The 27,407-nt window shown below is 43.4% G+C and overlaps 1 protein-coding gene across 4 annotated transcripts in view; it reads right to left on the bottom strand.

Annotated features, from left to right (window-relative positions):
• LOC100076903 (zinc finger protein 474) overlaps positions 1-14,495 on the bottom strand; it is a 40,009-nt gene extending 25,514 nt beyond the window's left edge. For all 4 annotated transcript variants that reach the window (XR_003756090.2, XM_007655674.4, XM_029056361.2 and 1 more), the window contains exon 1: positions 14,367-14,495. The gene's annotated coding sequence lies outside the window, so the exon portion shown is untranslated. The remainder of the gene's footprint in view (positions 1-14,366) is intronic.
• Positions 14,496-27,407: the final 12,912 nt, after the last annotated feature.

The raw sequence follows: 27,407 nt of genomic DNA, 5'->3' as shown, positions 1-27,407 counted from the left end.
AACTCTTAAAAAATTTAAGAAATCAGTCTGCCCCACAAATGAGCACAAAGAGAAGCAGCGTGGCCTAGTGGATAGAGCATGGGCCTGGGAGTCAGAAGGATGTGGGTCCTAATTCTGGCTCTGCCACTTGTCTGCTGTGTGACCCTGAGTAAGTCACTTAACTTCTCTGGGCCTCAGTTAACTCATCTGTAAAATGGAGATAAAGACTGTGACCCCTATGTGGGACAGTGACTGATTTGTTTGCATCTACCCCAGCCCTTAGTTCAGTGCTGGGCACATAGAAAGCACTTAACAAATATCATAAAAAAAAAAATAAACCCAGTTGAAATACACATGTAAGCATCCAGTCCAAATACTAGTACTAGAAGATGCTTCTGTATAAAGGAGAAAAAAAATGTGACAGATAGATGATAGATTCAGTACCTAAATCTTCTCTTACTAAAAGTGGAATGAAGAATTTACCATAAGTACCATATTCTGGGTGAACAATGACTTAGATATGGCCCTTGCCCAGCTGGCAGCTTATCTTAATAGGAAGGAAGGCAGAGAGGTATTTAGTCAAGAGTTGTCCTTATCACTGGTGGTGTCTGGGTTAGCTTTATCTATGAAGACCTCAGAGAAGGGGTGAGGCTTAGTTTAGTGTAGAGAAGCAGCCACGGTGTAGTGGATAGAGCACGGGCCTGGGAGTCAGAAGAACATGGGTTCTAATCCTGGTGCTGCCACATGTCTGCTGTGTGACCTTGGACAAGTCACTTCACTTCTCTGGGCCTTAGTTACCTCACCTGTAAAATGGGGATTGCAACTAGGTGGGACAGGGACTGTGTCCAACCTGATTTGCTTGTATCCACCCCAGCACTTAGTACAGTGCTTGACACACAGTAAGTGCTTAACAAGTACCACAATCATTATTATTAATTGTGACTTGGATGTTGTTTCTGAAATCTTTCTGACAAATAGATTTTGGGGCCTGAAACCGGGAAATTCACAATACAGAACTCCAAATGAGAAAATGGACTCCTTGGTCAAAAAGAAAATGACATTTCAGTATGTCCAGTCAGGGAAAATTAGATTATCCTATCCTGAAGCCCCACCATCTCAGAATCACATCTGGAGAGTTTCCAGTACTCTAGCAGTCTCGGCTAAGGGAGGGAGAGTCAAGCAGAGGGATACCCATTCCATTCCTAGCTTGGGCAGTGGCTAGCAAGCTAGCTACAAGTCAAAACTCACCTGTGCTGGATAGCAGCAGCATGGGAGAGAATCAAGGGTGGAAACCCAAGTTTACTGTGCAGAAGAAGGTAATGGTGAACCACTTCCATATTTTGACCAAGAAAACTCTATGGATACACTACCAGAACAATTGCAGGTGGAGGCGGGGGGGTGTTCTGGGAGAGATGTGTCCATGGAGTCACCATGGGTCAGAGTTGACTCTACAGCATAAAAGACGAGATCCTGTAGCCCAGGATGTCATAAGAAAAAAGACTCAATTCTGGGATTCTCCCAAACTCTAAGCAGGACAAGGGGATTTCAAATATGTGTCCTTCAATTCCGGGACATAAAAGCCATGGTTATAGGGATCAAACCCAAACAAGGGCTTAAAGCCTGCCTCAAAACCTAACCACAATCCCCACCCTACACACACACAGTTTAGCCATTCCTTCCTCCTCCAGGCAGGGGAGGGGCCAGACTGAGACAAGGAGGCAGCGATCTGTGCATCCTCAGGGATGGGAGGGAGTCGGCAGACAAGGAGCAGGAGACCACTGGGGTGGGTGAAAAAATACTAAAAACAACCTCATGCTCTAAGCTTCAAGTTCTTTCACTTATTTCCATTCCATCTAGACAAGTGTTATGTGAACTTAATCCACAGGACCACTCACGACTTTTGGGAAACCCATGACACACGTAGGGAGAGAAATATGCTCATTAGAGTTCTAGTAACATCATCTTCTGAAAAGAGATGTCATGTCATTACGGTTTATAACCTCATCCTGTAAAAGAGAAAGTTATAGAAGCCTGTAATTTTTGATTCTATATTGGGCCCCCCTAAATACATAATACCTAACTATTATAAATTGCATACAGATATAGATGCATAATTGCAATATCACTGTCTAGCCCGATGGAGCTTGCTTCCACAGAAATCTAATGCAGTGACATTAGAGACCTATAATGATGTCGTACAAGAATCCAGGATGTTGTATTTTTGTTAAACATCCCACCGGAGCCCTGTGAAACACATACATGGGGCATGCTCTGGCATTGAAAATAATCATATACTGAACAAGCTACTATTCCACAGATGAACTGAACATGCCCTTTATCTGCCCTTCCTGCTCCCCTTTGTTTCCCTTTGAGAAACCTTTCATTCAATAGTATTTATTGAGTGCTTACTATGTGCAGAGCACTGTACTAAGCGCTTGGGATGAACAAGTCGGCAACAGATAGAGACAGTCCCTGCCATTTGATGGGCTTACAGTCTAATCGGGGGAGATGGACAGACAAGAACAATGGCAATAAATAGAGTCAAGGGGAAGAACATCTAAACAATGGCAACTAAATAGAATCGAGGCGATGTACAATTCATTAACAAAATAAATAGGGTAGTGAAAATATATACAGTTGAGTGGACGAGTACAGTGCTGTGGGGATGGGAAGGGAGAGGTGGAGGAGCAGAGGGAAAAGGGGAAAAAGAGGGTTTAGCTGCGGAGAGGTAAAGGGGGGGTGGCAGAGGGAGTAGAGGGAGAAGAGGACCTCAGTCTGGGAAGGCCTCTTAGAGAGGTGAGTTTTAAGTAGGGTTTTGAAGAGGGAAAGAGAATCAGTTTGGCGGAGGTGAGGAGGGAGGGCGTTCCAGGACCGCGGGAGGACGTGACCCAGGGGTTGACGGCGGGATAGGCGAGACCGAAGGACGGTGAGGAGGTGGGCGGCAGAGGAGCGGAGCGTGCGGGGTGGGTGGTAGAAAGAGAGAAGGGAGGAGAGGTAGGAAGGGGCAAGGTGATGGAGAGCCTTTGGGGCTCTCATGGCCTGTGGGCAGTTCTATCGTGGTGCCTGAACATAAGTGGGATTTGGCTCTTCTTTTCCCCCTAGGATTCTTCCTCAAAAAGCTCTAGACTGTAAGCTCGTTTTGGTCAGGGAATGTGACTGTTTACTGTTGTATTGTACTCTCCCAAGTGCTTAATACAGAGCTCTGCACACAGTAAGTTCTCAATAAATACGATTGAATGAATATCCCAACTGGATTATTGCATTAGCCTCCTCTCTGATCTCCCATCCTCCTGTCTCTCCCGGCTTCAGTCTATTCTTCATTTCCGCTGCCCGGATTATCTTTCTACAGAAATGCTCTGGACATGTCACTCCCCTCCTCAAAAACCTCCAGTGGTTGCCTATCATGAAGCAAAAACTCCTCACTCTTGGCTTCAAAGCTCTTCATCACCTTGCCCCCTCCTATCTCACCTCCTTTCTCTCCTTCTACAGTCGACCCCATTACACTCTGCTCCTATGCCCCTAACCTCCTTACTGGGCCTCGTTCTTGTTTGTCCCACCGTCAACCCCTGGCCCACGTCTTACCACTGACCTGGAATGCTCTCCTTCCTCACATCCGCCAAACTAACTCTCTTCCCCTCTTCAAAGCCCTACTGAGAGCTCACCTCCTCCAGGAGGCCTTCCCAGACTGAGCCCTCCCTTTCCCTCTGCCCCTCCTCCCCTCCCCATTCCCCCTACTCTCTCCCTCTGCTCTACTCCCCTCCCCTCCCCACAGCACTTGTATGTATTTATATATATTATTTATTACTCTAATTAATGATGTGATGATGAATAGATTCTATTCATCTATTTTGATGGTATTGATGCCTGTCTACTTGTTTTGTTTTGCTGTCTGTCTCCTCCTTTTAGACTCTGAGCCCACTGTTGGGCAGGGATTGTCTCTATCTGTTGCTGACTTGTACATTTCAAGTGCTCAGTACAGTGCTCTGCACACAGTAAGTGCTCAATAAATATGATTGAATGAATGAATGAGCTAAGCCTATCCAGGACCTAGGGTGGGTATCTTGCTGCTGTTTCTGCGGGATGTTGTGTTGTGGAGTTTGCCTCCCAAGACAGGATTAATTGTCCTTCAGCAGGCCATCACAGTTGGGGTAGGGACAGCCTAGGTGTGAGAAGGAATACTTGTGAAATTCGTGGTCTCTCTGTGAGCTGTGCTAAGTCCAACTGAAGATTCTGTCCCCAAATGAGCATTTCTATATGGGGGAGATAGATCATCATCATCAATGGTTTTATTGAACACTTCCTGTGTGCAGAGCACTGTAGTAAGCAGTTGGGACAGTATAACGCAACAGTTGGTAGACATGATCCCTGTCCACGATGATCCTCAAAATGCATTATGCAGATTGATTGGGAACCAGAGATGAAGACTGTCAGGTGGTGTGGTGTGCCTAGGGTGAGGAAGATACCACAGAAAAGAAGGTTGCCTGAAGCAAGCAGAGAGAGAGAGAGTGATCCCTCATCAGAGCAGGCTCTCGGAGGGGGGAAAGGCCAAGGAACCAAATGAAGCCAAGTAAAAAAGTCCTTGGGGGACCATTTTAGGTTGTAGGAAATGGGGTATCTAATTAGAGGGAGATGGAGTTTCAAGAAGCCAACCAGAAGTGGAAAGGGGTTATGAAAAATGCTCTGAATGGCCTTGTGAACCTTTTGGAAGGTCTTCCCACATGATCCAGTTACCAGTCGACATGTCATGTATCAGCCTTCTCTTCCATCGAATGGAACGAGAATTAACATTAAGCTGTAACCGATTCTCCACATGAAGAATGCTGGGTGACTCAAGTAATTAGTCTAAAGAATGAATCAGTCAATAAAATAAGCTATAAACAAGCTATTAACAATATGGCCTATTGTTGGATTTCCAAGATTTCGGCTGGAAATACTTCATACCAGAATTATGCTTCCTTGTGGGGATTGCAGTATTTGGTCTACAACCCTTCCTGCCAAGCTGACCGTTTTGCTGGAAAGTCCCTATAAATCTATTATGAACTGAAAGCATATAGGAATAATTCAACAGCCCTCTTCTGTCTCCAATAAAAAATCCCATATGCATTTAGTTCTTAGGAGTTGTGTTCGTGTACTGTGATAAATGACATTTCAAAAAGACACTAGTGTATTTCTGTCCTGAATCGGCAAAAATGAGAGTTCCTCCGGTCAGATCTAGTCCCATGATGAGGGGATCTCTGGCTCTCACCGACCCCCATGCCTCTCTCTGCCACATAGCCCCCCCAAGACAATTTCCCACTGTCAGCAACAATTTCCAAACCATCCGCTGGCAAAATGGCTGAGAGCATCGAGACGTGGGGCCAGAACGATCCCCATTAAAGCTAGTGGAACACGATGACCAGCAGAGTCACCCTTGGCAAGATTGAGTTGCCCTGGCTTCTTGCCTGGAAGGCCTGCTCCATGGAGGAAAGAAGTTGTTGCGTAGGTGGGGCCATGACCAGCCCAGGGGACACCAGTCTCTTGATTTTGCCACATCCTCCCCTGCCTTGTCATCCCTGATTGAGCAGGGGAAGCACAAGACCAGAGATGTTTAAATGGCTCCGCTTGACAGCTTCATGTGAACATCAGTCCCTCTTTTTACTGTCTACTTTTCCATGAATGTGTTTCTTGGAAAGAGGTCAAACCCTAAGAATCTATGAGGTGGGGGTGAGCCAGTAAATTAGGAAAGGGTGCAGAGAAGGTAATCAATCAATGGTATTTCTTGAGCGCTTACTGTGTGCAGAGCACTGTACTAATTGTTTGGGAGAGTATAATACAACAGAGTTGGTAGATGCTTTCCCTGCCCACAGCGAGCTTACAGTCCAGAGGAGGAGACAGACATTAATAGAAGTAAAGAAATAAATTATAGATATGTACATGAAGTATTGTGGGGTTGAGGGTGGGGTGAATACCTATCACCCAAAGGGTACAGATCCACGTGCATAGACAGCACAGAAGGGAGAGGCAGTCGGAGAAAAAAGGGGTTAGTCAGTGAAGGCCTCTTGGAGATGTGACCTTAATAATAAATATTAATATTAATAAATAATATAAATATTAATATTAAGGGTAGTTATGGATGCAGCTCTTGTTCTGGCATGCTCCTCGGTACTTTTTGGATGTTTCCAAAGACTAACATCATTTAAAGCCTTTTCCCTAAAAAAAAATCTTTATTTTCTCATACTTCTCTACGTCTTCCTAGATAAATATCTCCTCAGGCATCTCTATAGCCTGGTCCACCCCTAATCAGGATGCAAAATTGGGCTCAAGTACATGTATACACATACACACACACACACACACACACACACACAGAGTTTTCAGTTTTAAGTGCTGGAATAGCAGGATAGCTGGAGTGGAAAGTGGAAAGCCTGACCGAAGCTGGCTAGTTTAATGGGGAAGTGGAATTTTAGCAGAGGTTTGAAGCGGGAGAATGATGTGAAGTGGAATGGGATGAGCAGTCCAGGAAGAGGGGAGAATTTGTGCAATGTCTCAAGAGGCAGGAGAGTCCACGTGTAAAAGATGGTAGAGCAGAGGCCGTGAATCAGGGATTGAGTTGGAGAGGGGCTGGAAAGCCATTAGTTGAAGGACTTGGAGTTCAAGGTTAAGGATATAAATTTGAGGGTGTAATGTATTGTTAGGCTTGAGGTGAGCATTGAGGCTTGGAGGTGACATAGCCCTGGATTTTGGCACTGCCCAGGAATAATAATAATAATAATGTTGGTATTTGTTAAGCGCTTACTATGTGCCGAGCACTGTTCTAAGCGCTGGGGTAGACATAGGGGAATCAGGTTGTCCCACGTGGGGCTCACAGTCTTAATCCCCATTTTACAGATGAGGGAACTGAGGCACAGAGAAGTTAAGTGACTTGCCCACAGTCACACAGCCGACAAGTGGCAGAGCTGGGATTCGAACTCATGAGCCCTGACTCCAAACCTGGAAGTCCTGGGCAGGGCTCCCACTCTGGGCTGTGGGCACAAAAGATTTCCTGGCACCAGTTCTTGAGAGTGACATTAGCCCCTTAATGCAAGACCCCCACAAATCAGATCACAACTAGTGGGTTCCCTAATAAGCTTAAGTGAGACTTGTCAAGGATCATTTGGAGAATAATTCTGGCTTTCAGAAAAGAGCCTTCCATGACTTACCGGAGTAACAGGGACCAAGCCCAGGGCAGTGTGCTGAACAGACCTTATGATTAGAGAAATTCATAATGATCATTAGTGTCTGCTGTTCAACAAATTCTTCCTAGAAAAGCTCCCTGGGAGAACTCATTCACTCCCATGTCTTTAACTACCATCTCTACACAGATGATCCCCAAATCTACCCCTCCAGTCCTGACCTTTCTCCTTCTCTGTAGTCTTGCATTTCCTCCTGACTTGAGGACATCTCTACTTGGATGTTCAGCTGACGCCTCAAATTTAACATGTCCAAAACCCAACTCCTCATTTTCCCACCTGGACCCTCCCCTCCCCTAACTTTCCCATCACTGTGGACTGCACCACCACCCTCCCTGTCTCACAGGCCCAGGACAATGGCATGATTCTCAACTCATCTCTCTCTTATAACCCATATATTCACTCTGTCACCAAATCCTGTTGAATCTATCTTCACAACAACCCTACTTCTTCTCTGTTCTGCATCACCTATGCGCTTGTACATTAAATACTTGATATTCACCCCATACTCAACCCAGGAAAACTTACCTTATGTACACATGCAAAATTTATTTATATCAATGTCTGTCTGACCCTCTAGACTGTAAACTCACTGTAGGCAGGGAACGTGCCTACCAACTCTGTTGCATTATACTCTCCGAAGTGATTACTACAGTGCTCTGCCCAGAGGAAGTGCTCAATAAATACCATTGATTGATTGGATGAAAGGAGAAAAACAGAATCGTAAATTGGTCCTCCCTGCCTGTCTGGTTTCCGGGCACGTAACCACACACCCAATTAGACATTTGAGACAGATTCAGAATACAGTATATGATTTATATATATTTACATAAATTAGATGATATCATAGATAAATTAAGAGCCTGGGTCGCTGAATGGGCCACTGTACATTATAGCATCTTGGCCCAAGAGGGCTGAAAACTCTTTGGACAGAATTATTTCAAGCCAAAAAGCCTGCCCCAAAATATCCAGATCATTGAAACCCAAATTACTTTTTAAGCATGAATAATCTGAGTAATTTGGGTAGGTAGACCCAGAAGATGACTGACCCTTGATAAGTTATTTACCCAATTTGATAGAAGATGCTAACAGTGAATAGGGCAATGGGAAAGCTCCTATTTCTCACTGGGGTTAGGTATCATGAAATCCTGCTTGAGGCTGATTTTCACTAAAGAAGTTCATGTTTGCCTTACTCCTAACATCTCCACCATCTTGACATTTCCTGTCAGAAAATGTGCCTCAGGATGATACATGAAGCCCACAAAATTTCAGTCAACATTCAAAGATCCAGACTTAATAATGATTATTATTAATAATAATATTTTAGTAATAATAATAATAATGTTGGTATTTGTTAAGCGCCTACAATGTGCCAAGCACTGTTCTAAGCACTGGGGTAGATACAAGGTAATCAGATTGTCCCATGTAGGGCTTACAGTCTTCATCCTCAATTTACAGATGAGGTCACTGAGGCACAGAGAAGTTAAGTGATTTTCCCAAGGTCACACAGCTGACAAGCAGCAGAGCCGGGATTAGAACCTATCACCTCTGACTCCCAAACCCGGGCTCTTGCCACTGCACCACACTGCTTCTCTGTACTTATTATGTGCCGAGCACTGTATTAAGTGCTAGGGTAGATAGAAGATAATCAGGCCCCACATGGAGCTTACATTCTAAGTAGGAGGTTTGAATCCCCATTGTGCAGATGAGGGAACTGAATCAGAGAAGTTAAGTGATTTGCTCAAGGTCGCACAGTAGGTAAGTTGTGGATCTGGAATTAGAACCCCGGTCCTCTGACTCCCAATCCTGTGTTCTTTCCACTAAGCTATGCTACTTCACATTTACCCTGACAAGAGTATATTTTCCTTCAAAGATTCAATTGCTAGTTGATTTATTTTAAACCATCAATTGCAATTACAAGATGATAGGGAGTTTCCAGGTGACAAAGCTTCCATCGTGGACTTCTGACTGAATGTTTGTATTAAGTTACTGATGTGTCTGATGCTCCATATTCAATAAAAACATTCTACAGAATGATCCTGTCCCACTCCTTCCCAACTAAAATGGATTTGTCTGTGATTGATAATGAAATAGTACTTTGCAAATTATTTCTTCAAAATTGGCCTTTCTGCTCATCTTAAAGTTGGGGGCTTGGGACATTTTATTTTTAATATTGTATCATATCTACCCTGATAAGAGCCCAACCATTTTCCCTGTCTTAGATGTGTGTTGGTTAAGAGATATTTTTTCTCTGGTTCCACAATGTCTGTCCTAGGTACTCTTTTTTTCCATAGACTAGTGGAATTAAATGAGGTCCTGGTATTTGAAGAATTAGAAGACAGGAAACAAGATGGTATAAACAAATAAATGAAAACCAGCTTTCAAGTCTTAAAATGGAGGTTTAAGGGAAGAAAACTGGGAGAAAGCCCACTGACAGAAAGGAAGCAACAAACCATGAAATCACCAAAGCATAGTGAGAGCATATGAGGACTTGATTTAGCTAATACTCTCTGTGGCCTTGCACCCCAAGTAAAGTGACAATCACTGGACTTCTGTCTAGGTGATTTAATCCCCAGAGAGGCTGTATAGTCATTCAGCCTATCAATCAATGATATTTATTGAGTGCCTACCATGTGCAGAACACTATATGAAGCACTTGAGAGAGTACAATAGAGTTGGCAAGTATGGTCCCTGCCCACAAGGAGCTTACAGCCCAGAGGGGGAAGACAGACATTAAAATAAATTACAGATAGGGGAAATTGCAGGGTATAAGGTTGTGTACATAAGTGCTGCAGGGCTGAGGGTGGAGTGGATATCACATGCTTAAAGGGTACAGTTCCAAGTGCTCCGGGGTTGAGTATGGGATGAATATCAAGGACTCAGCATCCAAGGGCATAGGTGATGCAGAAGGGAGAGGAAAAAGGGGGAAATCAAGGAAGGCCTCTGGGAGGAGTTGTGATTTTAATAAGACTTTGAAACATAAGTCTTCAAACAACTACTGAAAGTCTTCCTTCTGGTCTCACAGCATCTGTTCCTTTCATAAACTTAAAACCCTACTTGGTCAAATCCAAGTCGACCACCTCTACCATTTCCTTCTAAGTCACTGTGATCAATTTCTTTAAGCAGGGTCTCGGTCCTGTAGGCTCATCCAGTCTTCCCAATAAGAGAATCCATCATCAGTCTCTCCACAATTGCCTGCATCAACTATAAACATCATTTCTGCTATAACTGAGATCCCAGAGCTAAAACCCCTATTTATTACTTCAGAGCAGGGAATGTTATACTCATCAATGGTGCAGGAAGTTCATTTATTCAATCACATTTATTGAGTGCTTAATGTGTGTAGAGCACTGTACTAAGTGCTTGGGAAAGTATAATGCAACAGTAAGCACACATATTCCCTGACCACAAAGAGCTTACAGTCTAGAGGGGGAGACAGACATTAACATAAATAAATAAATTACAAGGTCAAGGTGAAGAGAGATATTCCGTTCAGTCATCACAGGCGGCATCCCTAACCCTGTTCGGACATCTCACACCTCATATTGTTGGTCACTGGAAAGCTGAGGGAGAGTGACAGATGTGACTTAACCCTGGCAGGGAACAGAAAACAGGGATAGCAAGCTGTGAGGAGAAAGAGAAGCGATAGTAGGAAGGCTGTCGAATGGAGAGATATGGCGAGACATGAGAAGGGAACGTCAGAGCCTTAACTAGATCTCTCAAGGACAGTGTGGAAGAAGTGATCCTCAGCTCTCTAGGGACAGGACTTATCTCCTAGTAACCACAGCTGGGAATTCAGAGACTACTTACATCATCCTAACAACTTCCTAGGAACTGGGGAGCAATAGTGACCAAGTAGAGTCCAAGCCTGTGGGGAGCCAAAAGGGAACACTATCAAGGACAGTGTACTGAGGGGAGGTGTTGTACTCTAGGTAGCAGAACTACTTAGGAGCCATATGGAGTGTATGTGTGTACATGTGTGTGTACCTACTACATATTTTGAAGAATTGTTTGTCCAAAATAGTCCTATTTCCCCATTACCTACAGATACCAAATGTTGAAAGTACAATCTTGCCACTTAAATTAGCTGAATATACTGTACTAAGCACTTGGAAAAGTACAACAGAAGCATGAGTCATGTTCAAGGCACAAAATGAGCTGAGACATCCTGAGACATTCTGCTCACCAGGGTAAGAGAAGCAGCTGGAGGAATGAGCATGGGCCTGGGAGTCAGAGGGTCTGAGTTCTAATCCCCATTCTGCCATTTACCTGCTGGGTGACCTTGGACGAGTCACTCAACTTCTCTGTACCTCAGTTTCCTCATCCGTAAAATGGGGATTCAATGCCTGCTATTACTATGGCATTATTATTGTGGAACTTAAGTGCTTGCTTACTATGCACCAAGCACTGTTCTAAGCAGTAGGTACAAGTTAATCAGGTTGGATATAGTTCTTGACTTACATGGGGCTCACAATCTAAGTAGGAGGGAGTAAGATTTAATCCCCATTTTACAGATGGGGTAACTGAGGCACACAGAAGTTAAGTAACTTGCCCAAGGTCACACAGCAGATATGTGGCAGAGCCGAGATTAGACGTCTTCTGACTTCCAGGCCAGTGTTCTTTCCTCTGGCCATGCTGCTGCACTACCCCTTTCTACTTAGACTGAGAACCACATGTGGGACAGGAACTGTGTCCATCTTGATTATCTTCTATATACTCCAGTTCTTACTTAGTACCGTGCTTGGCACATAGTAAGCACTTAATAAATACCAAAATTATTACTGTACCGAATCATCCCACCAAACTGAACTACTTCATGTGTAAACCACATTAACTCTTTCAGTTACTGATAAAAAGCACCCTGATGGCAAGAAGCAGGTAACTAAGTTTCTAAAGATCTGCATTTGGAAAGTAGTTTACGCACAGGAAGCATCTGAACTGATGCCTCCTTTGCCATTCCCTATGAAGTCTTTGCCTTCTTCTGGAAGGGAACTGAATTGTTTTTAAAGATTCTTCTTACTCTCCCAGATTTGTTGGGTCTGCAGCCTCACAACTGATTGTGTAGACTACCTTGCAGCTTTGCAGTGAGGATTGTCTCAGACCTGACCCACCCCCCTGCCAATAGACCCCCAAACCACACACATCCCTACCCATTCTTCAGGTATTTCAGAAGAAAACAGGTTAGAAAAATTAGGCATGCCTGCAGTTGTTCCTTATGATTTGCCTTGGGATTTCATTCGACCTGCACTACCCTGAATGACAAACTTTAGACCACTTGATTCCTCTGCAAAGCACTGCATAGATGATTAATACACAAGTCACTGATGAACTGTCTCCATTTCCATCATAGGATGGAAGATAGGGCCCATCAGATACACTACCATGTGGGAAAGGGGAAATTTGGTGCTAGTGTACCAGGATAAATCTTACTGTTTGAGAACTTGAGAAAAGTACTGTTTTTATGGGCCATCTTTATCTTTATCTTTCTTGCAAAGATACTGGGGTCACCCTAGGCTGATTTCAGATGGAATGCAGATTCTCCCAGTTTCTCTCCTTCAACTAGATCACTGTACCTGGTCATAAAAATGGCTGGAATTCACCATTCTGGTCAGAAGTCATGCTAGGGGATGCACAGGCTGACTCTCATTTCTACAGAATCAAAATTAGATATGACGAGTGTCACGGAAGTGCAAACAGTAACCAGACACGAATGATAGCTTACTTTTAACCTACCAGCCAGGCTTTAATAAAAGTTCAGAGAAGAAAGTCTTACTTTATAAGGTTTTACTTTATCCAATGTAGTTTGCCTGTTTGGATGTTGGGGAAGGGAATATTAGAGAAGAAGTGTGGCTCAGTGGAAAGAGCCCGGGCTTGGGAGTCAGAGGTTATGGGTTCTAATCCCTGCTCCGCCACTTGCCAGCTGTGTGACTTGGGGCAAGTCACTTAACTTCTCTGACCCTCAGTTACCTCATTTGTAAAATGGGCATTAAAACTGTGAGCCCTATGTGGGACAACCTGTTCACCTTGTATCTCCCCTGCGCTTAGAACAGTGCTTTGCACATAGTAAGTGCTTAACAAATATCACCATTATTATTATTACCATATTTCAGCATGCAACACTCTGTAGGTAATAGTTGAAATGAACTCTATGTAATGTTACCCAGTTGAAACGTGAATAGAGAAGCTTATCTACTTGAGAGCACCTATTGCACATTTGAAAAAAACAAGACTCAAGATGGAGCTCCTCATACATGGAGATAGTTTGAACTTTGGCCCTTGGGCTTTTGCTTATTGCATCACAGAAATAATATTCAGGTATATTGAGCATGTGAAGAAACCCTGCCCAGCCAGCTTTACTCTGTCATGGCTCCAGAAAATAGCATCAATAAAGAAGTGCCTTTCCACATTTGTTTTGAACCCGGTTACCTAGAAACCACAATGTAGAGTTCATTAAAAGGGAATAGATCATTAGTCTATGGAAAATCTTTCTGAGATGGAGTTAGGAGGAAATCTGGTCCCAATCATGCTTTTCTTCTATAGATAAATTTGTTATTAAACCATTAACTAATAGGTGGAGAAAATAGTTTGCCCTTGTACTTTTCCCTCTGCAAATCATGATGAAACATACCTCCTCTCACTTTGACCATCCATACAAGTTATACTGGTTCTTTTCTTTTCCTGGGAAACAGGAGGCTTACTTCCATTGAGTTATTTGAGATTTTTGGTTTGGACACAGACGATCTGATTTTACTTCCCCATCCATGGGAAATAGATGTTTGGAGTGGCCAGGTGAAAATGCAAACCTTGTCTAGAAATTGCAAGGTTTTTTAGATTAAAAGGAAAAAAAATGGAAATGAAAGGAGAAAACATCAGACATTCCTAGCTTGGGTTGAGAAGCAGCGTGGCTCAGTGGAAAGAGCATGGGCTTTGGAGTCAGGGCTCATGAGTTCAAATCCCAGCTCTGCCACTTGTCAGCTATGTGACTGTGGGCAAGTCACTTAACTTCTCTGTGCCTCAGTTCCCTCATCTGTAAAATGGGGATTAAGACTGTGAGCCCCACGTGGGACAAGCTGATTCCCCTCTGTCTATCCCAGCGCTTAGAACAGTGCTCGGCACATAGTAAGCACTTAACAAATACCAACATTATTATTATTATTATTATTATATTTTGTCTCTTACCTTTTGGTCTTTGGTAGCACGACCTACTGAGCCCCTGAACCCCTGAAAGTATCCATAAAGCTGGGGACTGGCAGCAACAGGCCAGCTGGTCAGCCAAGAAGATTCACTTTGCTCAACAGGTTGGGAACATTAGCACTTCAAGCTTCCTTGGCAACAGGAGCTCTGGCTCTTTGTCACAGTGGTAGCCTAGCAACAGGTCAACAAAGGACTCATCACTGAGCTCTCGACAAACTGATTGGACAAGTACAAAGCAAGAAATGATGGTACTCCAAACTAACCAATGACAGGAAGCACAAATGCCTGCTCTCTCTTACCCCAGGGTACAGAACCTCAGTAACACACCTTCATTCAGCCCTGAAGAAAAACAATATGGAAAGCAGGTTTATTTCACTGGAGACATGTTATTGCCCTTTTAAAACTTTCTTCTTACAAGTCACTGTGGTTATTTGCTCTGTTGTTTTCTCTGGGGGGTCTTTAAAAGTTGAGCGGATGAGACCAGCGCTTAGAACAGTGCTCGGCACATAGTAAGCGCTTAACAAATACCAACATTATTAGTATAGGGGTGGCCTTGTCTGTAGGCTGGGGACAGACTAATTGGTCTTCTGGCCTCAGATTCTTGGAGTACAAAACACAAGTAGAGGAGTGGGGCTAGATCCATGCCTCCTTCATGGTTGCTGGGTAACTGCTTAACTTTTTCATCAGATTGTGTTCAGGACATGAATCAGCATGAACTCTTCGCAAGGAGCCAGAGTTGTCACTAATGTGGCAGATATTCCTGAAGGAATAGGGTCATTTATTTCCAACAAAACAGTTGGAAGTCAGGAATTGTGGCAATGTGTCCCTGGTAAAATTCCCTAGGTACTCTAGGGCTCTCTTCTTTCCATCACTTTAAAACCAGAGATCAATTACCTTTTCAGATAGTTTGTGAGGACTGTTGAGAAATGTCCTTTCTCACATTCATTCATTCATTCAATCATATTTATTGAGTGCTTACTGTGTGCAGAGCACTGTACCAAGCACTTGGGAGAGTACAGTATAACAATAAACAGACACATTCCCTGCCCAAACGACCTAACAGTCTACTTTAGTCACATTCACATGTACCCACACACTTGTTCCCCCTCCCTTCCCTAGGGTGGTCACTATCAGCATTCCCAGAGAGCAGACATGCCTTTGCCAACCTGGGAGGAACAGACACATGTTATGTAGGTTACCCTATATCTTGTAATGATATCATATGGAAACTTTTATGGAACACCATGGCCTAGAGGAAAGAAGACAGACCTGAGAGTCAGAAGACATGGGTTCCAATCCCAGCTCTGCCACTTGCCTGCTTGCTGTGTAACCTTGGGCAAGTCATTTCACTTCTATGCCTCAGTTTCTTCATCTGTAAAATGGGGATTCAATACATATTCCCCCTCCAACTTAGACTGTGAACCCCAAGTGGGACAGGGAGTGTGTTCAACCTGTCTTGTCTCTACCCCAGGGCTGAGTACACTGTTTGGCACAGAATAAGTGCTTAACAAATACCACCATTATTATCCTAGTGTGTACCCCTGATGGACTCTAGACCACCAAAGGCTTCAGATTCTCTTCCCAGGTGTCTGCAAATGTGAGCACAGCTTCCAAGCCACGGGACCCACAGTGGAGGAAGGCTGGGAATTTACAAGAAAATATTGGACATAAAAGTCTGTGGTGCCGAGAAGGAGACAAAGCAATTGAAAACTGCACTGCCTGGAATACATCTAGATGAACGGCTGGTTCATTCGTTCATTCAACCATATTTATTGAGCATTTGCTGGATGTGAAGCACTGTACTAAGCACTTGGGAGAGTACAATATAACCTTAAACAGACACATTCCCTGTCCACAATGAGCTTACAGTCTAGAGCGGGAGACAGACATTAATATAAATAAATAAATTACGGAGATGTACATAAGTGCTGTGGGGCTGGGAGGGAGGATGAATAAAGAGAGCGATTCAGGGTGACCCAGAAGTAAGTGAGAGAAGAGGAAAGGAGGGCTTAGTTAGTGTAGAAGTGCAGGTTACCCTCCCCACAGTCAGGTGGCCAGAAAACAGAGAGCACCCCACAGAACAGCAGAGAGGGGAAGATGGCTGGCCTTCAGTGCCAAGGTCCACCTCTGGAAAAGTACCATGAAATCATCCATTTTCACTCACCAAAAGCCACCCGCATTTGACACTTTCCCACATAATCCTGCTCTGAGCCCTCAGCGCTGGCCTCCAGTCACTCCTTTGGGGGATTAGAAAACAGTCAAGTCTGAAAGCAATCTGGGCCTCTATCTTTGGTGACAACGAGGGTTGTAAGACCCCTGCTGGGTTCTGGGTGGCTGCCAGACTGCAGGCCTCTTGGCATTCATTAAAATGTGTCTCTAAGGGTCAGGGAGATGCCTTTTGTGCTTTCCCAAGTTTAGAGTTTGCTTGAAATGCATGGAGCGTCAAGCCAAATTTGAAGCTTTTGGTGTTCAAGTTTATTTAGTCTTGGCCAAACATGCCATTCTGTGTTTAAAGGAGAAAGGGTTTTTAAGAGCTTATAAAAAAAAACAGCTCCAAAGGCATCTTGGACATCAAATAGCTCTTACAACACAGCCCTTTGATGATTTAAGTGTAAATGAACTAAAAGCATATGGATGACATTTCCCCAGAATTACCCATGGCTTTAAAGTTAAGGGGAATGTGCTCGGTGTGGTGCAGTCTGGGTTTTGTTGCACCCAAGACATCTGAATAGCTGGAGGCTGATGAATCCAGAGCATCTACCCATCCCTATTTATAGCACTGGATGCCTGCCCTCGATTCCTGGAGCCAGCCAACAGCCCCCATCTGCTAGGTGGGCAAACTCAGGAACATCCAGGCCTAGCTCTCCAGACAACCACTCTCAGGTCTTTCCAGGCACCAGCTCCACCTCATATCAAGGGCAGAGGACAACTCAGCTTGGTCCCAGGGAGGGTTTGAGACCCTTTTCCACTGCTTCGGCCTTTTTCATCAGCAATTCTTTCAAGATGGGGTTCTCTTTTTATTCCTAGTTGTTCATCTGAGACCACTCCAGCATTTCATCGGTTCCTGGGGGTGGGAGGGGGAAGCAGGCAAGGGGCGGGAAGGACCATGAGCAGTCTTCAGGCTCCAGGCATTCTCCTAGTAATTGGAATGGCTCTTGGCCAAGGCCAAATAAATCTCTTCACTCAGGCAGAGTTCCCTGGTGGCTAGGACGTGCCCGCCTCCCGACACACCCACTTGCATGAAGAATTTGGGGCTGGTTTTTCATTTTTTTCTCAAGAAGCTGTAGCTGCTCATCACACAAATTGTCATGAAAGGAATAAATCAGAGATTTTACAGGACAGCAGAAATACAGCTCTTCCCTCCACTAAAACCCCTCATTTTCCCATTGTCCACTGATCCAGTGCTCCCAGTCTTACTCCATGAGCAGCTGTATGTCTTCCCTGAGACTGCGCTAATTTTGAAGCTAACTCCTGCCGGTGATGATTGTTTCAACTACAGTAATAGGAGCACCAGTTGGATGTTACTGAAATTCAGTAAAGGTAATGGTATTGATTGAATTGACTCTGATCCCCGCTCTGCCACTTGGCTGTTGTGTGACCTTGGGCAAGTCACTTATCTTCTCTTTGCCTCTGTTTCCACATCTGTAAAATGGAGATTCAATACTGGTTCTCCTTCCCCCTTAAACTGTGGAGCCCCGTGTTGTACAGGGCCTTTGTCTGATCTGATTATCTTATTCCTACTCCAGCACTTAGTACAGTGCTTGACCCATAGTAAGCACTTAATAAATACCACAATTATTGTTTTCATTATTACTGAGCACTCACTAGATATCATGCACTATATACTAAGTGGTTAAGTATGACAGCTGCACAAAACATGATATCTGCCCCAAAAGAGCTTTCACTCTAGTTGAGGAGAAGGACATAAAAATATTTTCCAGTAGGGGGATCAGAATAAATAATTGAATATACATCTGACTATACAAATATACGTATCTGCCAACTCCATTGGACTGTACTCTTTTGAGTGCTTAGTACAGTGCTCTGCACGCAGTAAGCGCTCAATAAATACCATTGATTCCTACAAATGAGTTTGAAAGAAAGGCATAAGTGCTGGCACCATCCAATTCTCTTTTCTCTGCTACCCTCTGCCTTTAATGAGAGGCTGGATCATTCTTTTTCCCTGGCTAAACTGTACTACTTTCCAGAAGGATTTTCCACTTTGAGGAAAATAATTTGTTTTAAGAGATGATTTTTCATCCTTTATATCTGGTACTTTTTAGTGGATTTTAAAAGTCCTTTGTCTGTAAACTTCAGGTAACCTGAACACAGGTTTCATTAGAGGAAGTAGCCTCTGGAAAAGGAAAAGGAAAAGGAAGCTAAGCCCTCTTAGAATTCAGTGAACTCCAGGGACATGAAAAATCAGGAAAGAACCTTATCAATCTCTCCAGGCCTGGAATTCCTCTGTGCTCCTATTTCCTGTGCCCAACATCTACATCCAAAGCAACCATATATAAAGTGACCAGGATTTACCCATAAAATTGAACAGAAAGACACAGAAGACCTAGAAACTGAACCAAAAAAATTACACAGCACCAAAAAGAGAGCAAGAAATATGCACCTGTTTTCCATAGTTAGAGTCCGGGAAGTGGCCTCTATTCTCAGATGGCCCCACAGCCTACTACCAAGAGACGTACTCAATCGATCGATCAATCCATCCGTGGTATTTAGTGAGAGCTTACTCTGTGTGTGTTAGGAGTTTCTGTTGGAAACGGCCACATGCCACTTCCAAGCTGATAATAAGAGGGAATATAAAAGACCATAAGCAGCACCACGCTGGGTCAGACACCCAGTCCATCAAACTGGGAAGCTTTCTACAATTCATTCATTCATTCAATAGTATTTATTGAGCGCTTACTATGTGTAGGGCACTGTACTAAGCGCTTGGAATGTACAAATCGGTAACAGAGACAGTCCCTGCCCTATGATGGGCTTACAGTCTAATCGGGGGAGACGGACAGACAAGAACAATAGCAATAAATAGAATCAAGATAAACAGAATCAATGGTGGCACAGGATGCCCCCTGCAGTTTCCAAGTTTACATTCAATTCAAAAAGGTGAAGGACCATTCCCATCTATGATTCCTTCCCCAGAGCTTAGTACAGTGCTCTGCACACAGTAAGCACTCAATAAATACGACTGAATGAACAGCGCTCTACACACAGTAAGCGCTTAATAAAAATGATTACTACATTCCGGACAGTTCCAGACTTAAAACGGAAAGTGGAATTTAACTCACATTGCTCAATAAAAATAAGGACAAAACAGATGACACATTCTTGCTGTTTAAGGAAAACCTTTTAATGACTCACAAATGATACAAATTGTTCCATGCACCTTTCATCTTTGTGAAAATGCTACCTAGAAACATTGCCAAAGGCCATGTGGCATTTTGACTTATTTACAGTGAAACTGTCCTGTTAAAATTTCCACTAAAGAAAATCCCAGATGCAATTTACCTAAAAGATTCTCTCAGTTTGAATCATTTCATTTTCTTTTAGGTGACTGTCTAAAAATATTTTTCCTTCAAGTTCAATGAACGACACAGATTAAAGACCCTCTCTGGCCCTCCCTCCCAAAATTCTCCCTGTAAATTTTAGCTTGAGCTCACTGCATTCCTCAAATCCTCATTTTGTGTTGTTTCAGAGAGCATCTGCCAGTAAGCTGTCTCTGTTTTTACTGGCCAGTTCTGCGTGGGGGTAACACTGGTTCCAGATAGAAAATGCAAATCGAACTCACTCTGGTTTCGCCATTAAAACAAATAAATAAACAAATAAATGAAATATGCATTAAAAATGAGCCGAGGAGAAATTTCTTTTGGCACACAATGGAAATCCCTTTAAACAGTGATTCCAACACGCTGAGGTTTTTGTAGGGGTTGCATAAAAACAGACAATTTTCACAAGTTTATTTTGGCTCCCGGCTCCGGGATTTTATTGAAAGTCCCAGTTGTTTTAGTGAGGGCCCCAGCCCCATTCTGCCAGAAGAGCTCCCTGCCAGGTCAAGGAGAGCTGGGGAGACCTGGAACAACTTAATATGAGTGCTCCAAACACCTCTTAGAAGCACACTTGCCCAGCCCCCCACAGCCCCCACCCCCACCATTCCACCCAGGGAATGTCAGCAGTTCATTTGTCTTTTCAATGTAAGAATCCCGACTAAGGTAGCCTCTGCTATCAGTACTCAACCTCTTTGTTTCCCCTCTGGATTTTTCCATTCTTTGAGTCTACATCCATGCCTACTCTATCAAATCTAAACAGTAAGGCAAAAGTTAGATACCTCAGCAGATGAACACGGACTTAATGGAATGAAGCAAAAGGAGGATTTGGGGAGGTTGGGAGCAGTATTGATCCTATGCTTCGCTTGATGCTCTTTGCAACAAGGGTAAATGACACAGAGAACGTAAGCTCTAAAACCACACAGAATAAGGATTTCAGAATTATAAACTAGAAAAGGTTTGGGAGTGGGAAACCAAGATTTATGGTCTCACCCTCGAGACTGTAAGCTCATTATGGGCAGGGAATGCATCTGCTTATTGTTATACTCTCCCAAGTGCTTAGTACAGTGATCTGCACACAGTAAGTGCTCAATAAATATGATTGACTGAATGAATGAATGAGAGGATTCAAAATATAAGGCTCACACTGCAAAAGGAAAAAAGTGAGCAGGGTATACATATATCCATCTGTTCTTCAGGTTCAAAGATGACTTTACTGAAGGTGATATTTTATCAGTGGGAGTGGATGTGTCTGATAAGGCTGGTAAGTGACTGGCACCTCTTTCTACATCATGTGTGTAATAATTAATAACTGTGGTATTGGCTTAGTGCTTACTATGTGCCAAGCACGGTACTAAATGCTGGAATAGATACAAGCTAATCAGGTAGGACCAGTCACTGTGCCACATGGGGCTCACCGTCTAAGGGGGAGGAAGAACAGGTATCTCATCTCCATTTTACAGGTCAGGTGAGGCACAAAGAACTTAAGTGACTTGCCCAAGATCACACCACGGGCAAGGGGCTGGGATAAGAACTCAGGTCCCCTGATTTACTAAGTGCTCAGTAAATACTATTGGCTGATTAATTGACTTATTTATTAGACTTTGTCAGGCACATGCTAGTACATAACCACCACCTTCTTCAGCTTGTCATTCCGTAGTGCTAGGATAAGTCTCAAAAGTGGTTCACAACCATTGGCATGTCTTCTTCTAGTGTGCTTCCAGAGTACTCAGGTCTACACACAGTTCTCCTTCACAATGAAATGCCACTGGTAGTGAAATTCATCTTGGTGGTATAAAAGTGGCAGAAAAGGACTATGTAGGGCCCACAGTCCCAACCACAATGGCCACACACAAGGACTTTGTTCCTCTGTTGTGCTTATTACTTGGAGTGCCTGGCTCTGGTCTCATTTTTTTCTTCCTCGTCTGGTCTCATTTTTTTCTTTCTTGTCTTACCATCCTTAGGAAGTTTCTACTCCAAAAGAGCCACTCCTTTCTTGAATGCAGTGTGCCATGTTGGATCAATTATGACAATTACCTCCCAGTTTTCAGATAATTGGGATGCGGCATTACTTGGGGCTTTGACTGTAACCTTAATATGCTTCCTCTATCTACTGCTCATTAGTCCATTGCCTATGTATATTTTGGGTTGCGTTTATGGCTTCTTCGATACAAGCTGAATTGGTACTTCTGTTTTCTTTAGACTCACCATCCGCCTGAAAGGTCGGACTGATTTGGCAAAGTGGTCTACAATCATCTGCAAGTCTCTTTGGATGTGTGTCGCTAGGGCAGAGTTACCTGCATACAGCAATTCTCAAATGACTGCCTCTAGGACTTGGGATGCCGCTCATAGTCTACTGAGTCGGAGAAGTCTCTCAGATGAATGGATGCCTATTCTAACACCTGCATCTAAGTCTCTTATTACCATCTTAGTCTCTTATTGGCTGCATGGAATAAATGCAAATACCTTATTTGGTATCATCAAGAAATCTCAACGAAGATCCCTTGTGGTTAAGACAGCTGTCACAATCATTAGGAAATGACACTTCTTAGCATCAATGGTAACAGCCAAATCATCTGAATGTAATTGAGCAGGCCCTGGCTCAGCTGGTGCTAAATCTGCAGATTATCTTGGACTCCATGGTGCTGTTGCCTCTCTTAACCAAAGTGATGATTTCTTGAGATCCCTTCCAGCTCAAACAACAGAAACAAGAGAATCCAAAATCCTTGTATTTTGTCCCAGTGCTTTATATTTTGATGGGACCTTACACATCGCCAAATTTCTCTTTGAAGCTATTTTTCTAAGCATTTACCTTTTTGCCATGAAAATAGATCAAATTGTGGAGACAGAATATATTCTGCAGTTTTTTTGCTTTTTTAAGCCAGTCAAATAATAACTGTGGCATTTGTTAAGCACTATGTGTCAAGCACTGTACTAAGCACTTGGGAAAATACATGATAATCAGGTCCCACAGTCTAAGTAGGAGGGCGAACAGGTATTGAATCTCCATTTTGCAGATGAGAGAACTGAGGCACAGAGACATTAAATGACTTGCCCAAGGGTACACTACAGGTACATGGAGGAGCTGGGATAAAGGCCCAATTCCTCTGATTCCTAGGCCTGGGGTCTTTTCACTAGGCCAAATTACAGAATAGGACATTGCTTATTAATATCTAAAATGTAAGGGCAGCACAATTCTTAATTTTGAATTAACCTAAAATCTGTTGAGCCAGGTATTCCATTTTGTAAACAGCACTTGTCCTCCTAGTAAATTTTCAATAAGCCTGAAAACCAATATGAGTAATTGTGAAACATTGCACACGAAAATAGATTTTATTAGTTACTCTAGCAAAAATGCTTCATCCCAACCAAGAATATGAGTAAGGAACCTGCTATTTTATAATGTGAAAGTTCCCCTTGCTCTGAAGTTTGTTTTTTCTATGAATTCCCTTGAGCCAGACACATCTTAAAGCTCAAAATGATCAAACCCCAAATCCCCACTAAAATTATGTGTGGAAAGTCTTCACTGAGTGTTCAACACACGGGCAAGGCCACCACCTCACTTTCTGGCCTGCATCTTCTAGGTCACTAAAGAAATTTCAAACTTATTTTCTGATGCCTCATTCGACCAGCACCAGCTAAGGATGAAAAATGGGGGCAATCCATCATATCATCATATCATCATATCATCATATCATCATATTTCATATCATCATCCAAAATATCAATCATATTTTGAGGTCACCAACTGGATAAAAAGCACTGTACCAAGCACTTTGGAGAGTGCAATACAAACAAGACACATATTTCCTGCCCTCAGGAGGCCTACAGACAGAGGCAGATAGACAAAAGTAATTTTCAAATAGAGGAGGCAGGAATAGGAACAAAGAGTCAACAGGAAGAAGAAAAAATGTATCATGATGAAATATATGAATATATTTTAAAAATCTATGTACAAAGATGCTGGGGAGAGGAACAAAATACCTAAGTGCTAAGACTGGCTGGCTGGTGCTGTGAATGCATCAGGAGGAGATAAGAATTTAGTGGGGTCTTGAATATGAGGAGGGCTGAAGTCTGGCAGATTTGGTGGGGGAAGGAAGTAGTTCTAGCCCAGAAGAGCAACGTGAAGAAGAGGTCAGAGGTGGTCAAGTTGAGAGTGGGGCACAGTTAGAAGATGATCTAGGGAGGTGCAAAGACTGCCAAATCAGTAGCAGCTGGTGAAGTTTAGCTGATTTGTAAGATGAAGAGAGCTGGCGAGAGCCTTGAATCTTGCTTGCTGTGAGGAGTTTTTAATTGCAACGAGAGAGATGGGTAGACATTGGAAATCTGGAGAGAATGGAGAGGTGTATGCTGAGCGACGTTTCAAGAATATGATCCAGACCTCAGTGGGTAGCAAAGATTGAAGGGAGGAAAGGCTAGCAGGAGAGAACTCGGTGAGGAGGCTGAATCTAGCCAAGATATGACAAGAGCTAGGACCAGGGCAATAGCTGTTTTGGGTGGAGAGGGCAAAGGAGGATCTGGAAAATGTAAATCTAAAACTGAAGCTTGACTGCCTTCGGAGAAGAAGTGAAATCAAGAAAAAACTGGAAGCCACATCTACCATTTGGAGGTTCAATATTGGTGGCAGCAAGTGTTGCTCCTTGTGAAGAACAGCAAGAATGATGTTGGTTGGTCGAAAACTCCTGACATATGAGCAGGAATCTTAGATCGCCACTCATCATCCTTGTTTCATTGGTACAGTAGAAGTTTTGTTTATTTTCTCCATCATCCAAATCAGGGCTTATTCTCTCGTTGCCATAACAAAATTAAAGCAAAATCAATCAAGCAGTGGTATTTCTTGAAAGCTATGTGCAGGCACTGTACTAAGTGCTGGGGAAAATACAATACAACATTGTTAGCAGGCATGATCCTTGTCCACCAGGAGATTTCAGTCTACAAAATGGCTCAGACTCTGTGGCTGTGTTTGCTGCTGTCAGAAAGACATCCCTACCCTTGCCCCTGCAAATCCACCAGGCTGCCGACCTTCCCATCTTCAAAGTCCTCCTGAAAATCCATCTTCTCCAGTAGCCTTTCCCACCACCTGGTAGCATCACCCTAACAGCTGTACTCATTTATGTATTCATTTTTCTATATTCTTGACAGCAAGGAATGTAGCTATAGTTTTCCTCCTGTTTCCATTTTATATATACAATTTATGTCTGTGCCCCCCATTGGATTCTAAGCTCCTCAAGAGCCACAGGGGCCACGGTAGCCACCGCAGGAAGAAGGGGAGTCATGGGAATTGTGGCTGGAGAGGAGAAGGAGCATTGCCTAGTGGATAGAGCACAGACTTGGAACTTAGAAGGACCTGCTTTCTAATTCTGACTCCACCACTTGTCTGCTATGTGACCTTGGGCAAGTCGCTTCACTTCTCTGTGCCTCAGTTACCTCATCTGTAAAATGGGGATTAAGACTGGGAGCCCCATGTAGAACAGGGACTGTGTTCAAGCTGATTAATTTGTATCTACCTCAGTGCTTAGTACAGTGTCTGGCACATAGTAAGCGCTTAACGAATACCATAAAAAGGAGGGGAGCCATGCAATGGGGGAATCATGCAAGCTAACAGTTCATTTTTCTAGAAAACCATTCAGGACATGTTTCCCCACTCCTCAAGAAGCTCCAGGGGTTGCCCATCCACCTTTGCATCCCACCAAACCTCCTCACCATAAGCTTTAAAGCACTCCATTACCTTGCCTCCTCTTACCTCACCTCGCTACTCTCCTACTACAACCTAGTTTGCACACTTCACTCCACTAATGCTAAACTTCTCACTGTGCCTCGATCTTGTCTATCTTGCGCTACCCCCTTGCCCACAACCTCCCTCTGGCCTGGTATGCCCTCTCTCCTCAAATCCAACAGGCAATTACTCTCCTCCATTCAAAGCCTTACTGAAAGCATATCTCCTCCACCAAGAGGCTTTCCCTCACTAAGCTCCCCCTTTCCTCTTCTCCCCCTCCCCCCTGAGTCACCCTGACTTGCTCCCTTTGTTCTTCCCCACCTCCCAGCCCCACAGCACCTATGTACTTATCTGTAATTTATTCATTTATATTAATGTCTGTCTCCCACTCTAGACTGTAAGCTCACTGTGGTCAGGGAATGTGTCTGTTTATTGTTAAATTGCACTGTCCTAAGTGCTTAGTACAGTGCTCTGCACACAATAAGCGCTCAATAAATCTGAATGAATTTGACTTATTATAGTTCAGAAACTTGCTTTCAGAATGATATATTTTGGTACTCGACCTATGAACCATAAGGGGACACATTTTATCCCCCTAAAATACTGGTTCCAACAGGCTACAAGATGGAAATACCCTGAACTGGGCCACCATTCTCACTTCTCTGACCATTATATGTTAGTTCCAGGGGCTGCCCATGGGGCTGTGAAGCCCTGCCCTCTAGGAGTTTGCACTTACAATGGGTAACATGGGCACAAGAACATACGTTATGGTTCCCAGAAACGACAGCCATGCACACCAAGAAGTCACAACACTCAATATGTACGTCTCCACGCCAGGGTAAAAGAGAAAAGTCCAAGAGGTACAGCCTCTACTCTCACCTGACTGCTCAGGTTACTTTCTGGGAAGAGTTGTTCTTCTCAATAGCAGAATGATGCTTGCTAGACATGGCTCACAATATCCACCCCACTCCATCTCCCACAAGCAGCGGAGTGGTAAATAATGGCAGTTATTAGAACAGCAGGGTCTCAGTTCTCATCTTCTGCCACGACTTGTATCAGTAATTTGTATCCTTCTCTGCCCGCTCCGCGCCTCTACCACTGCTCTGTTCTGGTAGCAGGCTGGTTCCCAGGATGTGCATGCTGACATGCGGCCTCTAAACCAGATCCAAAGCTCTGCAGGAAAGCATTGTTTTGTCAGCCTTTATTACATGAAGAAATTGGACATGCATGGAATAACTTGCAATTTTGAAGCTTTAAAAGTTGCTTTTCAAACTGAAGATTCTACTTTCTCTTCACTTGAGGTGAATGTAAAAGAACTATCTCTTTAGGATTCATTTAAATAATACAGAAAGAGGTCAATGAAAATTATTGTTCCTATTAACCACCAGGGGGCGTGAAAGGGAAAGCGATTTGATTGAAATGGATTCCCTTTCATTGAGGTTTCTCCGTCTGTGTAGTCTATGGGCCAAAATTGTTGAGACAATACTTTGTGGCAGATAATACATTTGTTCTATTATCTTCCATCTAAAGGTTTCAAACATGGTGATGAGTTAACAGAAATGAAATCTGCAGTTTAGAATATACACTTTTCATTCACAGCAATGTGTTTGTTGTTATTATGTTGGTATTTGTTAAGCGCTTACTATGTGCCAAGCACTGTTCTAAGCGCTGGGGTAGATACAGGGTAATCAGGTTGTCCCACGTGAGGCTCACAGTTAATCCCCATTTTACAGATGAGGTAATTGAGGTACAGAG

Source organism: Ornithorhynchus anatinus, chromosome X5, assembly GCF_004115215.2.
Source record: "Ornithorhynchus anatinus isolate Pmale09 chromosome X5, mOrnAna1.pri.v4, whole genome shotgun sequence".
Classification (NCBI taxonomy): Eukaryota; Metazoa; Chordata; class Mammalia; order Monotremata; family Ornithorhynchidae; genus Ornithorhynchus; species Ornithorhynchus anatinus.
The sequence above is the reverse complement of the archived record's forward strand: the minus strand, read 5'-3'. Positions and strand labels throughout refer to the sequence as shown.